General features: G+C 42.2%; 1 protein-coding gene across 5 annotated transcripts in view; it reads right to left on the bottom strand.

Moving 5' to 3' along the window:
• Positions 1–14,473, bottom strand: part of WDR7 (WD repeat domain 7) — a 302,241-nt gene that overhangs the window by 287,073 nt on the left and 695 nt on the right. For 2 of the 5 annotated variants that reach the window (XM_005873634.2, XM_005873637.2), the window contains exon 1: positions 3,699–3,899. The exons of 1 other annotated variant lie outside the window; for it this stretch is intronic. The gene's annotated coding sequence lies outside the window, so the exon portion shown is untranslated. Of the gene's footprint in view, positions 1–3,466; positions 3,491–3,698; positions 3,900–14,473 lie in introns of those variants that run through there. 2 more of the 5 variants (XM_005873639.2, XM_005873635.2) reach the window with 2 other exon arrangements.

The following is a 14,473-nucleotide window of genomic DNA, read 5'->3' as shown; positions in this document are numbered from 1 at the left end:
GAATATGTGAAACAGTTTACTCTTGTATTATTATTTATTAATTATTGTATTATTTGTATTGCAACTGTAAATCTACTTTTGCCCACCCCTGTATGTAAGATTACTAACTCTTTATAAAGTGCAACAATCAGATGCACAAAACGGGAACCGAACTTACAAACCTCACTGACCCCATACTCTAATCATCAAGTTCATCTGTCCCAACAAATAAAGCAAGTGCCACAGAGAAATGTAACAGATAAACCCAGGAATAAAGTCACTACCTAGTTCCAGGCCGAACTCTACAAGCACTAAAATGATTTCAAGACTTCTACTACCAGTTTTGATCTTTGCATGAGGACAGACCATCAGGGACCAGGGGCGGGACTTATCTCTGTTAAGTCAGCTCCCCTCTGGTTTGGGGAGCGCACTTTTCCTTTCCTCCAGAGCAGTGGTTCTCAACCTTCCTAATGCCGCGACCCTTTAATACAGTTCCTCATGTTGTGGTGACCCTCAATTTCATTGTTACAAATTGAACATAATTAAAGCATAGTGATTAATCACAAAAACAATATGTAACTATATATGTGTTTTCCGATGGTCTTAGGCGACCCCTGTGAAAGGGTCGTTCGACCCCCAACGGGGTCGCGACCCACAGGTTGAGAACCGCTGCTCCAGAGGCTGAAGGCTATGTTTCCCAGCTGGAGCTGAGATACCAAAAAAGTCTTCCCGAAGAGCTGCCTTGCCCTGGGGCTGCCTCACAGCCCTGAGGCTTCTCACTTGAGCTGTAACACGACTGAACTGGTCCACAGCTGTACTGTATCAAACCTGAGCTGTTCGCACTGAATAAAGTTTCCTTCTTCACCACTCCCCACATTGGAGATTCCCCTTGGCACCAATGACCATGGATTGACAGTCCTTAGGCGATTTCATCACTGTGTGAACATCAGAGAGGGCACTTACACAGGCATAGATAGATGGTATGGCCTACTACACACCGAGGCTACGTGGTACAGTTTATTGTTCTGCAGGGGAGGAAAAATAATTCCCCTCTATCCTTCAGAGCGCTTGGCTGAGACATCCCTGTACTAAAAGACAGATTAGCAGGAGAAAAAGAAACACAAGTTTGGTAATAAATATACCTCCTGTATACATGAAAGAGACTCATGAACTGTAACTCCCCAAAACCTTCAGCAGAAAAGACAGTGAGGGTAGGGAGCCAGTTATGAGAAGTTACAAGGAAATGACAGTAAACAAGGTTAAGGCTGTTGTCCAGGTTTAACAACACTGTCTTCTGCATTGATAAGAGTTTCTATAGGAAAGGTCATGCCTAGCTTGCAGCAAGGGAGAAACCCTTACAGATGTAAATGTCTCAGAATAACTTCTACTGGTTTTCAGAACTTCTCCCCTATCTGTTGTTTCTTAAAACTAGCCGGCCTAAAATAATCCTTATGTCAAAGAGACATATTTGGGGGTGAGAAATTCTGTTCCCTTATAGCTCTACAAACCTACACAACATGTCACTGTACTGAATACTGAAAGTAACTATGACACCATGGGAAGTATTTATGTGATGCCTTGCCCTATGACATTGTGTTACCTATGACATCATTAGGCAATAGGAATTTTTCCCTTGCATTGTAATCTTATGGGGCTATCATTATATGCATGGTCCGTTAACTGAAACATTGTTTCACAATGCATGACTATAAAGATATAGACTCTAGATGTTTTGAAGACCTGTAAGTTTAAAAGAAAATTATGAAGTTAATACATAAAATAGAAGAGTAATTTTCTGACTTCTTTTTTTGTTGTTGTTGTTAATCCTCACCAAAGGATATTTTGCCATTGACTTTTAGAGAGTGGAAGGGAGTGGGAGACAGAAAGAGAAACATTGATGTGAGAGAGACACATTGATTAAGGATCCAGCCTGCAACCAAAGTACATGCCCTTGACCAAGATTTTTCAGTCTGCAGGCCAAGGCTGATAACAAACCCCCCAAAACAAAAACCATACGTTTTCTTTAATCATAATTAAAGATTTCTGTTCAATAAAGGGCATCATAAAAAAGTTATAGACAAATGACAGAATAGGAACAGATGTACTTGTAATATTTAAAGGACCAGTATCTAGGAAATACAAGGAACTTTAGAACAACAAGAGCTGAAACCTCAAATTAAAAAAGGGGAAAGGAATGGACAGGCAATTTTATACAAGGGAAAACCCAAAAAGATAAAATGCACATGAAGAAATGTTCAATCTCATTAGGCATAGTGAAATGTAATTTTAAATGAATTTTTACTTTGTTATCTATTAGTCTGATGGGGCTATAAAGAGATAGAAGCTCTTGAACTGCCTGCAGGAGTGCAGACCATTGCAGCTTGTTGGAACACAGTCTGGCAGTCTTTCCGTAAAATATGTACATAAATGTCCCAGGATCCAGAAATCACATTCCTGGATATAAATCTCAAAGAAAGCATCACAGAGGTCTAAAGGTATATTTATCATTGTATTGTCTATAGTGGTAGGAAAATGAAGGTAATGTGGGTATCCACAAATGGAGAGTAGACATAAAACGTTGTGAAGTAAGAAAATGTTTGTCTATGTAACAAAATTACAAAAACTCAGTCAATTTCTCATACAGCTGGTGATTCTTGCCACCTTGTCCATGAAATCCTAAGCAATTAACATCAGAAAGAGTCATAGCTTGTCTTTCCTGATTCCTGGCAAATGTTACTGTGAATGCAGGCTGTAGCTCACATTAAATCCTAAAATCAACAGCATCAACAAGCCTGCGGTGGAACTGTAACTCCTACCAGTGTTGCAAATTATAAGTAACCAGCAAATTCTGCCCAGCATTTGAGAAACTGACATAGCAAGTGAATCAAAACTTAAAACGCAATATTTGAATCAGAGGCAGGGTTGTGCTGACTCCAAACACATCGCTTCAGAACGCTGCGTCCCATTGGTGAGAGGGAGTAGTAGGTACTTTCTTAGACCAAGTCCTAGCAGTGGTTCTCAACCTGTGGGTCGCGACCCCTTTGGCGGTCGAACGACCCTTTCACAGGGGTCGCCTAAGACCATCCTGCATATCAGATGTTTACATTACGATTCATAACAGTAGCAACATTACAGTTATGAAGTAGCAACGAAAATAATTTTATGGTTGGGGGTCACCACATGAGGAACTGTATTTAAAGGGCCAGAAGGTTGAGAACCACTGAAAGGGTTGAGAGCGGGCAGGTGGCCTCTCACAGATGAGACTCTAACAGACGCCTCGATCCCTTAGGCAAGGGCAAACTAAGGAGGAGTACCAGCGGGTAGGGAGAGCATGGCACCCCCAAAGCAAACACGTTACCGGAAAACACTGTCAATAGCCACCCACCCATCATCACGAAGCACCTCGCCCCGTTTAGATTGCCACTGAGAACAGAGCGGTCCCATCGCAAGACCAAAGCCAGTGTCACCAGAAGCAAATGTCACTTACCAGGCCAGGGAGCCCCCAAAACACCACCCACCCTCCCCTAGCTCGCCCCACGACCCGGCAAAGGCGCACCGTTGTGGGCCTGCACCTCGGGCGCAGCACAGCACCGAGCTCCCAGCAGCGGAGCTGACAGCTGGCGCCGCCACCCCCGACCCCGGGAGCCCACGATCTGCACGTTTGGGTGCAGCCCGCCGTGGAGATCCCCCACGGGGAGGCTCGAAAGCCGGCTCCCTACCTGTCACAGCTTCATCTCACGCCCTGGTGTGGTCTGTCTGACCACCCGTAGACGCCTGGGCGAAGGAGCGCCAGGCCAGGGCGTCTCTAAGAAGCCTGTGGGTGGGGAAACTTAAGGGACGGCAACCCCCAGCCCAGCCGCCGCCTCCCCGCCGGGGCTGCAGGGTGTCGCTACCGCCGCCGCCGCTGCGGTGAATCAGCTGACACCGGCCTCCACTGCTGTGACTTTTGCTGCAACTGTCGCAAAAGAAGACGAGGGGGAGGGAAATGCACACCGTCTGCAAACACGCCTGGAGGCGGAACGGAGGGGAAGGGGTGAGTGTGGGCAAGGAGTGCACGGCTGCCATTTTGGTTATGGGAAGTCTGGTCTAGGCTCTCTTCTCGCCTCCAATGCCCAAGGTGGAGGGAAGCGTGAAATGCCAAGTGTCGGTGTTTGCTCCTCGTGATCAGGCTGTTGCAAGTTTATTCTTCTGCCCCCGCGCCTCGGCCCAAGAGCCTGGCAAGTGTTAGCTCCGGCACTTGGATACTGTTTTCCTCTTACCCCCGAATTCAGCGGTCGCTCACACAGAGGGCCAGGGGGAGAGCCCAGCTACTTGACTAGAGGAAGTCTGACCTTGCGCCACATTCCCACAGAGGAGAGAGAAGGGATGCACACGCGGCTTCTCTTCATCCCCCTCATATGTCCCCATATACAAAATAGGCATCATAACCTCATGGGTGTCTGGGGATTAAACAAATGTTAATTACTGACTATGTTGTCTACCTTCCTCCCAAATATTTGTTGAATGAATGGTTGATACAGTCTTTTTAAAAAATAATCTTTTTATTGATTTCAGAAAAAAAGGGAGAAGGAAAGAGAGATAGAAACATCAATGATGAGAGAGAATCATTGATTGGCTGCCTCCCGCATGCCCCCCCACTGGGGATCGAGCCCACAATCGGGGTATGTGCCCTGACAGGGAATCAAACAGTGACCTACTGGTCTGGAGGCCAATGCTCAACCACTGAGCCACGCTGGCCAGGCGATACAGTCTATATCAGACTGCCCTGGATAAGGTGAGATTATGAGAGGTCTTGAATGTCCTCGTAAGCTTTTTTTAGACTTTATTCCAAAGGCAATGAAAAGCCATTGAAGACTTCTGACCAATACATAGAGTGGTGCTTTTCCTATCAGTATTGTATTTGTTTATACTGCTGTATAACAAATTACCACAAATTCGGTATCTTAAAGCAGCATGCACTTATTGCTTCACAGTTTCCAGGGGAAAGGAGTTCAAGCACAGCTTAACTGAGTTCTCTGCTCATGATCAATCGGCTACCACTGAGATGTCAGCCAGACTGCATTCTCAGCTGGAGGCTGACGGGGAAGAATCTGATTCCAAACTCACTGAGGCTCATTCATTTCCTGTGGCTGTATGAGGAAGAGCTTGGACCTCAGGTCCCACAGGCTACCCACAGTGCTGTGCGACATGGGCCTTCCCAAAGGCTCTCTCCTCAACATGGCAGCTCACTTCTTCAGAGCTAGCAAAGGGAATTTCTCTGCTGAGCACAGGAAAGCAGAAATCACATAGCTATCAGTATAAATAATACAAATAGATAGAGATAAAACTATAGATAATAAACTCGCCAAGGGAGTGACAGCCCATCACCTTTGCCATATGCTATTGGTTTGAAGCAAGTCACAGGTTTCACCTGCACTCAAGGAGAGAGTGTCAGTCACAAATATTAATCTGGCAGAAACGCATCATGAAAATTAGGTGGGAAAGACAGAGAGGCAAGGTGATAAGTTGTCACTGCTGTTGTTTTAGCCAAAAGATGTGTAGTTGTCACCAGAACAGAATCATAAAATGGAACCCATGGGATAAGGCTTTAGAATTTAGTAGCAATTACCCTATACAACACACCAATACTTCCTGGACTTCCTAAATTCCAAGTTAGTTCTCTAAAAGGCAAGAATTATTCCTCCATTTTACAAATTTCAAAAAAGGGAGATTATCACGCTGCCCAGTGCTCTACACGGAGACCACATTATCACCATCATTTTGGATTGTTTCATGTGTGCAGTTATTTTTTTCCTCATTTGTAAATTTGTTGTTTGGTGCTCCCCCACAGTGCCTACTACTTCGCTAATTCTGTTCTTTCCTTAGTGGACCCATTCCCCTAAAAGTCATGTCATGATTGAGGGTTTCACAATAGCACTGAGAAACTCACACATTATTGCGCTGCAGAATGGCTTAATGATTAAAACTACTTAAGAGCTTCCCTTTGCACTCTTTCACATGACATGAACGTCTACTGTTTTGAGACTTCTCTGTTTTTCCTATCTCATGACTTCCACTGAATTAAACCATTTCTTTCTAAGTAACAGAACGTCTTTTTAAAGAAGTATCTCTATTTACTCCATATTCTAGGGAGGAGTGAAGGTGATAAGATTGGGATGCTCAAGCTCCTCATAAGTGAGGGTTTAGGGGCCCCTCACCGAGCTACCAAGATCAGCAGGGGGAAGTTAGGATAGTAAAGAAGGTGATGAGTGTCACTTGTGGCCCTGTCCCCAGGGGCTGTAGTTTGTCCTACTAACCTCCCTCTTCTGTTTCCTATCAGGATGAGAGGATCCCCAAAGCCCTGGAAGAGTTACTCTTTGCACCTGTGTGAAGAAGAGGATCCACATGCTATAAATCGTGGACTGTGGAAGACACAGAGGTGCACTACCCAGATTCCTCTTCCAGAAAAAAACACTTCCCAGCTCTATGGAGAGTGGTTTGTGCACTGCTCCTGCTATTAGCTTCTTCAAGGTTGCCTCAGCTGTCCAGCTGGCGTTACCTATTCTTGGCATAACCCCTGGAAAATGCTTGAGTAAAACAAAGTTAAGAGCACACTCTTCTTGGAAAGACCCCCAGTCAATGACTATCAAAAAGGTGTACCCTTCTTCTCACTATACCACCTTCTTCTCCCTTTTCCTCCTCTTCTTCTCCATCTTCTCCTTTTCTTTCTCCTCTCCTCCTCCTTCTTCTAACCACTTAAATTTTTTCAAATAAAAAATATTTCAAAAAGAAATAAAGATTAAACAGTGGCTATGAGTACTTTACTTTCCTTTTCATGAAATAGTACTGTACTTTCTTTCAGATGTCCAAAGTGGAACAGCATCATTTATTCAACACCCAGTGCTGGATACTGTACTGAGCTGGGCATGCAGGTAATGCAGAGAGCTGGTTCTGTGGTCACGTTGCTCACAGTCTGGCGAGAAGACAGTTACATCTACCGTGAGCACAGTGTGAGAAGTGATGTGCGGTGGTACTTTCTGCCACTTGCAGTGGGTCTGATCCTCCTCCTTTCATTTTATTTTAATATGCTGAGTTTTGGTGGTAAACATTGTGTGTTTTTATTTATTTATTTATTAAATATATTTTATTGATTTTTTACAGAAGGGAGAGGGATAGAAAGTCAGAAACATCGATGAGAGAGAAACATCGATTAGCTGCCTCCTGCACACCCCCTACTGGGGATGTGCCCGCAACCAAGGTACATGCCCTTGACTGGAATCGAACCTGGGACCCTTCAGTCCCCAGGCCAACGCTCTATCCACTGAGCCAAACCGATTAGGGCACATTGTGTGTTTTTAAACTTGTTTTTTTTCCCCATCACCATTTGGAAAACATTGTTTTTAACATTGTATACATAGCCACTTCCTTGTAAAGAATTCACTAACATACATTTTATTTTTCTGAATGTCTTCAGTGCCTAGTCCTCAGATGTATTCAAAGTCTGCAAATATTGGCACTCAAGAATGGATTGACTGCCCTAGCTTGTTAGGCTCAGTGGATAAGAGCGTTGGCCTGTGGACTGAAGGGTCCCAGGTTCAATTCAAGTCAAGGGCACATACCCAGGTTGCGGGTTTGATCTCCCAATAGAGGGCGTGCAGGAGGCAGCTGATCAATGATTCTCATCATTGTTATCTCTATCTCCTTCTCCCTTCCTCTCTGAAATCAATTTAAAAAATATTTTAAAAAGAATGGATTGACTGATATGTGTATGTGTCTGCTGGAGGACATGCCTGAGAGAGCGAGCTGTGAATATCGTGGAAGCCTCTCTTAAGAGTCTTATCATTTCTTCCCTATCTGTACATTCTAGCCAGACAATGTCTACTACAGTACCACAAGCAAGAGAGAACTCTCTTTACAAGCAAAAATATAGTTATATGTAGTTATGTGTAGTTTTTCCCTTCCAAAGAGTTAATTCCAACTCCCAATAGACTCTTTAAAAAAATTAAAATATGGATTTTAATTTCAGAGGCTGAGGTGATGGAAATATTTGTCTAAATATCTAGTTTTCTTAATAGAGACTCTAGGCAGCTTAATGACTTCTGAACCTTAGATATATTATTCCAAAAGAATAAACTATTTAATATTTCTGGGAAACTCCCAAAACTGACTCTTAGAATTGTCAGCAAGGTTCTTCAGTTTTTTCCAGTAGAAAAAAATATTCAGGACAGTGACAGATCACTATACTACTTCCTAGGAAACCCTCTACTCCAAGATACTGCCTACTGACCAAAACTAAAGAATATATACTATAGTGGGACAGTGGTCCATCTGGTGACTTTAAATGGAATTATTTAAAGAAGCAGTTGATATCTTAGGGGAAATCACACCCCTTTGACTGAAAAGATATTGCGCCATCTAGAGACAATTATGAGAAATGGTATTCAGTTTTCAAATCCGGCAGCATATTACTAAAAAGTGTTGGGAAATTATGAAGCACGATTTATTTTCTATTTAATATTTATATTACACATTTTCCCCTCAAAACTTTAGTAAGGCAAAGATTATCATGTGAAATCAACTATCCAGTTGATAAGCAAAGTTAAATTGGTATAATATAAAATATTCTAAGTTCTCTACTTCTTCAGAAATAAGGTAAAAACACTCTAGTAAGCAGCAGTTATTTGTATGTGTATATACCACACATACACATACACACAAGGGTGCAGCCAAAGGAAACAGAACTGTAGGCTGGCTCAGCTCTGGCTGCAGTTTCTAGTGTCTGCCTTGAGGAAAGAGGATTATAGGTATAGACAAAATACCTATGAACATGCAGTCAGAGGGGTTTCCCTGCACTAAAAATAGATTCCCTAGTAGAGACGTGAAAGGAAAAGAAAGAGCCTTGAGGTCTTGGTTCCTTGAAGTGGAGAGAAGTAGAAACCCAGGAAGAAATGGCAAACTAGTGCATCAAGGCAGATGGTCCATAGGCAACCTTAAACAAAGGGCCCCGTTCCCTAAAGTAGTCACATGAGGCAGAGAGGGCTCCACTTGAAGAGGGTGTGTAGACAGAGACACCCAGAGATTTGCACTCCAAAGCCCCAACCCTACCCAAAACCCAGAAATTTGATACAGTTTCTAAGGCAGACACAGAGGAGATAAGGTTAAGATTTTGTTTTAAGTGGATATAGCAGGAGGGTGGGGATTCAGACTGGAAATGAAATTGTACAACACAAAATAGTATTTCTTGTACACCTGATTTTGTGGACTGAGATTCACACCCATTATGCTTCCTGTCCACTCATTTACTCAATCATTACTTATTTTGTACCTACTATGTGCAAATGACAACTGGGAGAATAAACCCATATTTCTAACATATCTACTTGTAAAATCAGCAACGTGAACCCATGGCAGCTACGAGTCATGATAGAAAGCCTTCGTCTAGTTACTGGCTGAACTTGGTAAGAATGGATGAGTTTGAAACAAATTATATCCTTGATGAGTTAAGAGGAAAGTCAGGAGTCATTGCTATGAAGTGGAGACGTTTATCCATTTCCTTTCTATATTTATCTAGGCCTGAATAGTGGAACATGTCCCTTCATAAAGCATTCTTTGCTCATTCCAGCTAGAAAACCTCTCTCCTTTTTCTGAGCCACTGTGGTATGCCATCTATATTCTGCTATGGCACTTACCACATTTTAACTTGTATAGTAAACTTTGTAAAAGTATCTTATCTCCCTTTTGATAGAGGCGTTTCAAAGCATTATCACAGTACCTTGTACATATTAAGTGCATAGTAAATGTAACATAATAGTAGGCAAGATATCATCAAATGATGTTTCTCAAAATATGAACCCTTTGCATCAGCTACACTGGGTGCTTGTTAAAATTTCAGATTTCTGGGCCATCCTCCAGCTCACTGAATCGAAAACTCTGGGTGTGAAATTGAGAACCCACATTTTAATGAACTCACTACAGTCCGAGAACTATGAATTTCAGGGTATGATAGTCAGAGTAAAATGTGGGGTGGAAAATAGGCTCATCTTGAGTGCTGACTGGTAGTGGGTGCTGCTGAATGGAATTCTCAGGCTGAATCTAGACAGACTCTGGGAAACCATGGCCTCTAACAGTGATGCCTGCCATGGCCAAGGGCGGCACAGGGTGCGGAGAGTTTATATACAGCTATTTGGCATTTCCGAATGTTAATCTCGGGGAGGGAGAGAGTGTACCATCCATCTTAAGAACAATCACAAGTTACCCTTGCAGAGGTATTAGGGTCTATACATTTCTCCTAAAATTTTCATGGAAATTCCAGGAAATGAAGTTTTTAGGGTGGCTTGTACAAATTTAGAAGAAAAATAATAACATCTTTTTGGGAAAATTCCATCTACCAAAAGCTTATTTTAATTAACAAAATTAAGCATTAGGTACATGACACAGGGAGACTAATTAACTATGAATATTATTACTTTTAGTTATTACTATTAGAAGGAAGGATCTTCTTTGTTGAATTCCTGAGTAGGACTTTATTTTCCAGCTGTGCCTTCTTTCTTTATTATTATTATCATATATACTATTTATAATTACTGAAGAAATTTAGAAACTATAGATGAGAAAAAAAAATCACCCAAAAAACATCACTCTGCAATAAAATCTGCTAAAAGTATCCAGGCACATTTATAAAGTCTGTTTCTATGTGATTTTGAGTGCAGCCTGGACAGAGCTAAAGCAGCTGCATAATTAAGTTACACACTTCTCTGAAAGGCAGTCTTGTCATCAATAGAACAGGGACAACTGCCACCTGGCCTACATCTCTGAATTGTGGGAGAATCTCTCACAAGAGTGACTCATCAAGGCCAGGACGATGTAGGACTCATGTCTAACTGAGGATCTAGCACAGTGCCTGGCAAACTAGAGGCCATGGACGATTTGTGGGCTGATTCCAATCTTAATTCACTGAATTGCACTGGCCCTCTGGATGATAACCAATGAACCCCTTACTACATTCAAAGATGTTCCTCAGGTTCCATCCTTTTGGTCTTTGACCCTGACTTTTGTGATTTTCCTCCTGCCTCTCTGCTCTCTTGTAAACCCCCTTTTCTCATTTTACTCCCCACTTGTGCTTGTCCTTCAATTTCTGTTCTCACCCCTTCTTTTCTGTGTAATTCCTGATGAATTCATGGAGTTACAGCATAAAACTATGACTTCTATGCTGCCAACTCTCAAAAATTTACCTGCAGCTTGCTTTATTAATCTTCCAGGCTCCAATTTCCCTGGTGTTTAGTTGTTTTTGTTTTAATTTTTATATCAGTCCGGGTCACAACAAAAGATGACATATTAGAAGGGGGTAATTGAGGAGAATTTAGGAAGGGAAGTTATTAACAAAGCTATCGACAGGTTTTGGGAGAATAAAAAACAGGATGGTGTCATTAAGGAGAAACTAAAGACAAAAACATCAAGAATGAGTGGTGAGTAGAAAAGTTTTACTGTAAGGAGGAGTATTGGGTCATCACACCATTAGGGAGGAGAAAGATAATAATTCTTTTCAAACCAGAAGACCTCTATTTGCATTAGGAGAGTGAAATCCCTGAGTGTTGCTCATGCGCTCATAATACCTGAGCTTACTAGTTCTGTAAGAGCTTGGTTGGTGACTGGAGGTGGTTCCTGTCATAAAGCATGGGAAGCCCATCTAAGAAATATGGCTTCCAGGTATCTCTGCTTCCCATGAGAGGTCCTAGATTTGGGATTTTAGTGGCCAGTGTTTTTTGCTGATTATGTGACATGTACTACCAACAGCCAGGAGTGATTCCTATTTTCAGGGTTGAAGGGACAAGGGAAAATTGTGGTTCTAGGAATTCAAAAGGATGTGAAGAGCCTTTGGTTAAGACACAATTAATCTGTGGAAACACAGCAGGATGGGTGCTGACAGAATCAATAACTGGATTTCACTCTTGTTTACCCTTCAATCTCCAAAAAGAAGCTCCAACAAAGCATCCTATTGATGTAGTCTATATGGGTCAGCTTTATAGAGCTAAGAGCAGGGTAAAGGAAAGTTGAGAGTGGATGTGAAGGAACACAAGGAAAATAAACAACAAAATGCCCCTATCAGGTCTAATTTTTACAATGCCTCTATCTTGCCTCTCAGGAATCTATAGATTTCTAAGGTCTTGCTTTCACATATCACCCCTTAATATTTACTATAGCTGTCTTAGTAGAGACTCTGTTTGCTTTAGAAAGATACTTTTATTGATTTCAGAGAGGAAGGGAAAGGGAGAGAGAGAGAGAGAAACATCAATGACAAGAGAGAATCATTGATCAGCTGCCTCCTGCACACCCCCCACTGGGGATTAAGCCCGCAACCTGGGTATATGCCCTGATGGGGAATTGAACTGTGACCTCCTGGTTCATAGGTCAACATTCAACTACTGAGCCATGACTGACGGGCTCTGTTTGCTTTTAAGGCAAAACTGGGAGGACCATTGGGAATAATAATAATCCACCTGTTATGTACTGAGCTGTGAGCGCCCCCCCCTCCCCCAAAAAAACAAAACTCATGGGTTGAAGCCCTAACTCCCAATGTGACTGTATTTGGAGATGGGGCCTCTTTAAGGAGGTAATTAAGATTAAATGAGGTTGTAGGTTGGGGCCCTAATGTAAGGACTGGTGTCCTTACAAGAAGAGGAAGAGACCCAAGAGTATGTGTGCTTTATGTGTGTATGTGTACATGCTTGCACAGAGAAAAGGCCATGTGAGGACACAGCAAGAAGGAGGCTATTTACAAAACAAGGAGAGCGGCCTCAGGAGAAACCAACCATGATAGGTACCCTGCTCTTGGAATTCTAGTCTCAAGAATTCTGAGAATTAAATTTCTTTTGTGTAAGCCCCTCAGGCTTCAGTATTCTGTTATGCAGGCTAGCTAATATGCCATTGCTTCTAAATATCTTTTATTGAGTACCTTATTTTCTCATTCTTTTCACATATATCATATACTATTATACTTAATCCTTACAATCCTAGAAAGTAGGTATTATCAAACCAGTGCTCACAGTTGAGAAAGCTGAGGTTCTGAGAGGTTAGTGACTTATTCATGACCACAAAAGAATAAGTAGCAGAGATTTGTTATTGGAACTTTTGTCTATTTGGCTCTAAAGCCATTAAACCAGCCGTGGGCAAACTACGGCCCGCGGGCCGGATCCAGCCTGTTTGAAATGAATAAAACTAAAAAAAAAAAAAAAAAGACCGTACCCTTTTATGTAATGATGTTTACTTTGAATTTATATTAGTTCACACAAACACTCCATCCATGCTTTTGTTCCGGCCCTCCGGTCCAGTTTAAGAACCCATTGTGGCCCTCGAGTCAAAAAGTTTGCCCACCCCTGCATTAAACTGTGCTGATATCTCGAGAAAGGAATGCAGTTACTATGGCTCTGCTCTGGCTGGGTTCAGTTAGGGATAATTATTTTGTTTCTGAAGCACCATTAGCCTTCTCTTTTCATATTTCTTGGGCTTCAATTATCACCCAAACTAATGACTCTCAAATCTGTAAGTGTAACCTACTCCCTTTTCTTTAGTTTCAGACTCATCCTTCCTACCATCTACTGTATGCCTCATCTGGGTATCCTCAGGCATCTTAACACAGTAAAGAGCACAGATTGAAATATTTGCATTATTCTAGATTCCTTCCTCTGTCGTCTCACTAATTGGGTCCACACTGGTCACCAAACCCGGTGGCTCTTATCTTCTAATTGTTTCTCAAATATATCATTACCTCCACATTTCCACTGCAGCTGCTTTCAACTCAGTTCTTGGATTACTTTAATAACCTCCTAAACTGGTCTCACTGCCTTCCATCCTCCTCACAACTGCTTCAAGGCTTTATCTAAAGACACTTGTAATCACAAAATTGCCACGAAGTGATTACTTCATTACATTCATGTAAAGATACACATTTCTCAAGTAGTTATGATCTGACTACTGCCTCCCTCTTCAATTTCATCTCCCCAGCTAAATCCAAAAGCAAATCATTCGACTTGTCACTCAGCACCCTGGTATTAGACAGCCTTAACCCGAATGCAAACTTGACTTCTTACTAGGTGTGTGAACTTGGAAAAATTATTCTAAAGATGAATAATAGAACCCACTTCACAGGGTGGTTGTAAGAATTAAATGAGCTAATACACACAATGAGCTTGTATCGTATCCGACACATAACTTGTCACATATTAGGTACTATTATTATCATCAGCCCTCTCAACCCATGCATTTGCACCGCTGGTCCCTCTGCCAAGAATACCCGTCACCTCTCACCGTCTGGCTATTCCTTTCTTTTCTATCAAGATTCACTTCAGATCTCACTCATTTATGGAATATAATGAACAACAGAAACTGATGAACAAAAACAGATCCAGAGACAGAGAAGCATCCATCAGACCGTCAAACCTCAGAGGGAAGGTAGGGGAGGGTGGGGGTAAGGGGGAGAGATCACCCAAAGGACTTGTATGCAAGCATATAAGCCTAA

Source organism: Myotis brandtii, unplaced genomic scaffold (genome assembly GCF_000412655.1).
Source record: "Myotis brandtii unplaced genomic scaffold, ASM41265v1 scaffold416, whole genome shotgun sequence".
Lineage (NCBI taxonomy): Eukaryota > Metazoa > Chordata > Mammalia > Chiroptera > Vespertilionidae > Myotis > Myotis brandtii.
Note: the sequence above shows the minus strand (reverse complement) of the source record. Positions and strands in the feature narration are given on the sequence as shown.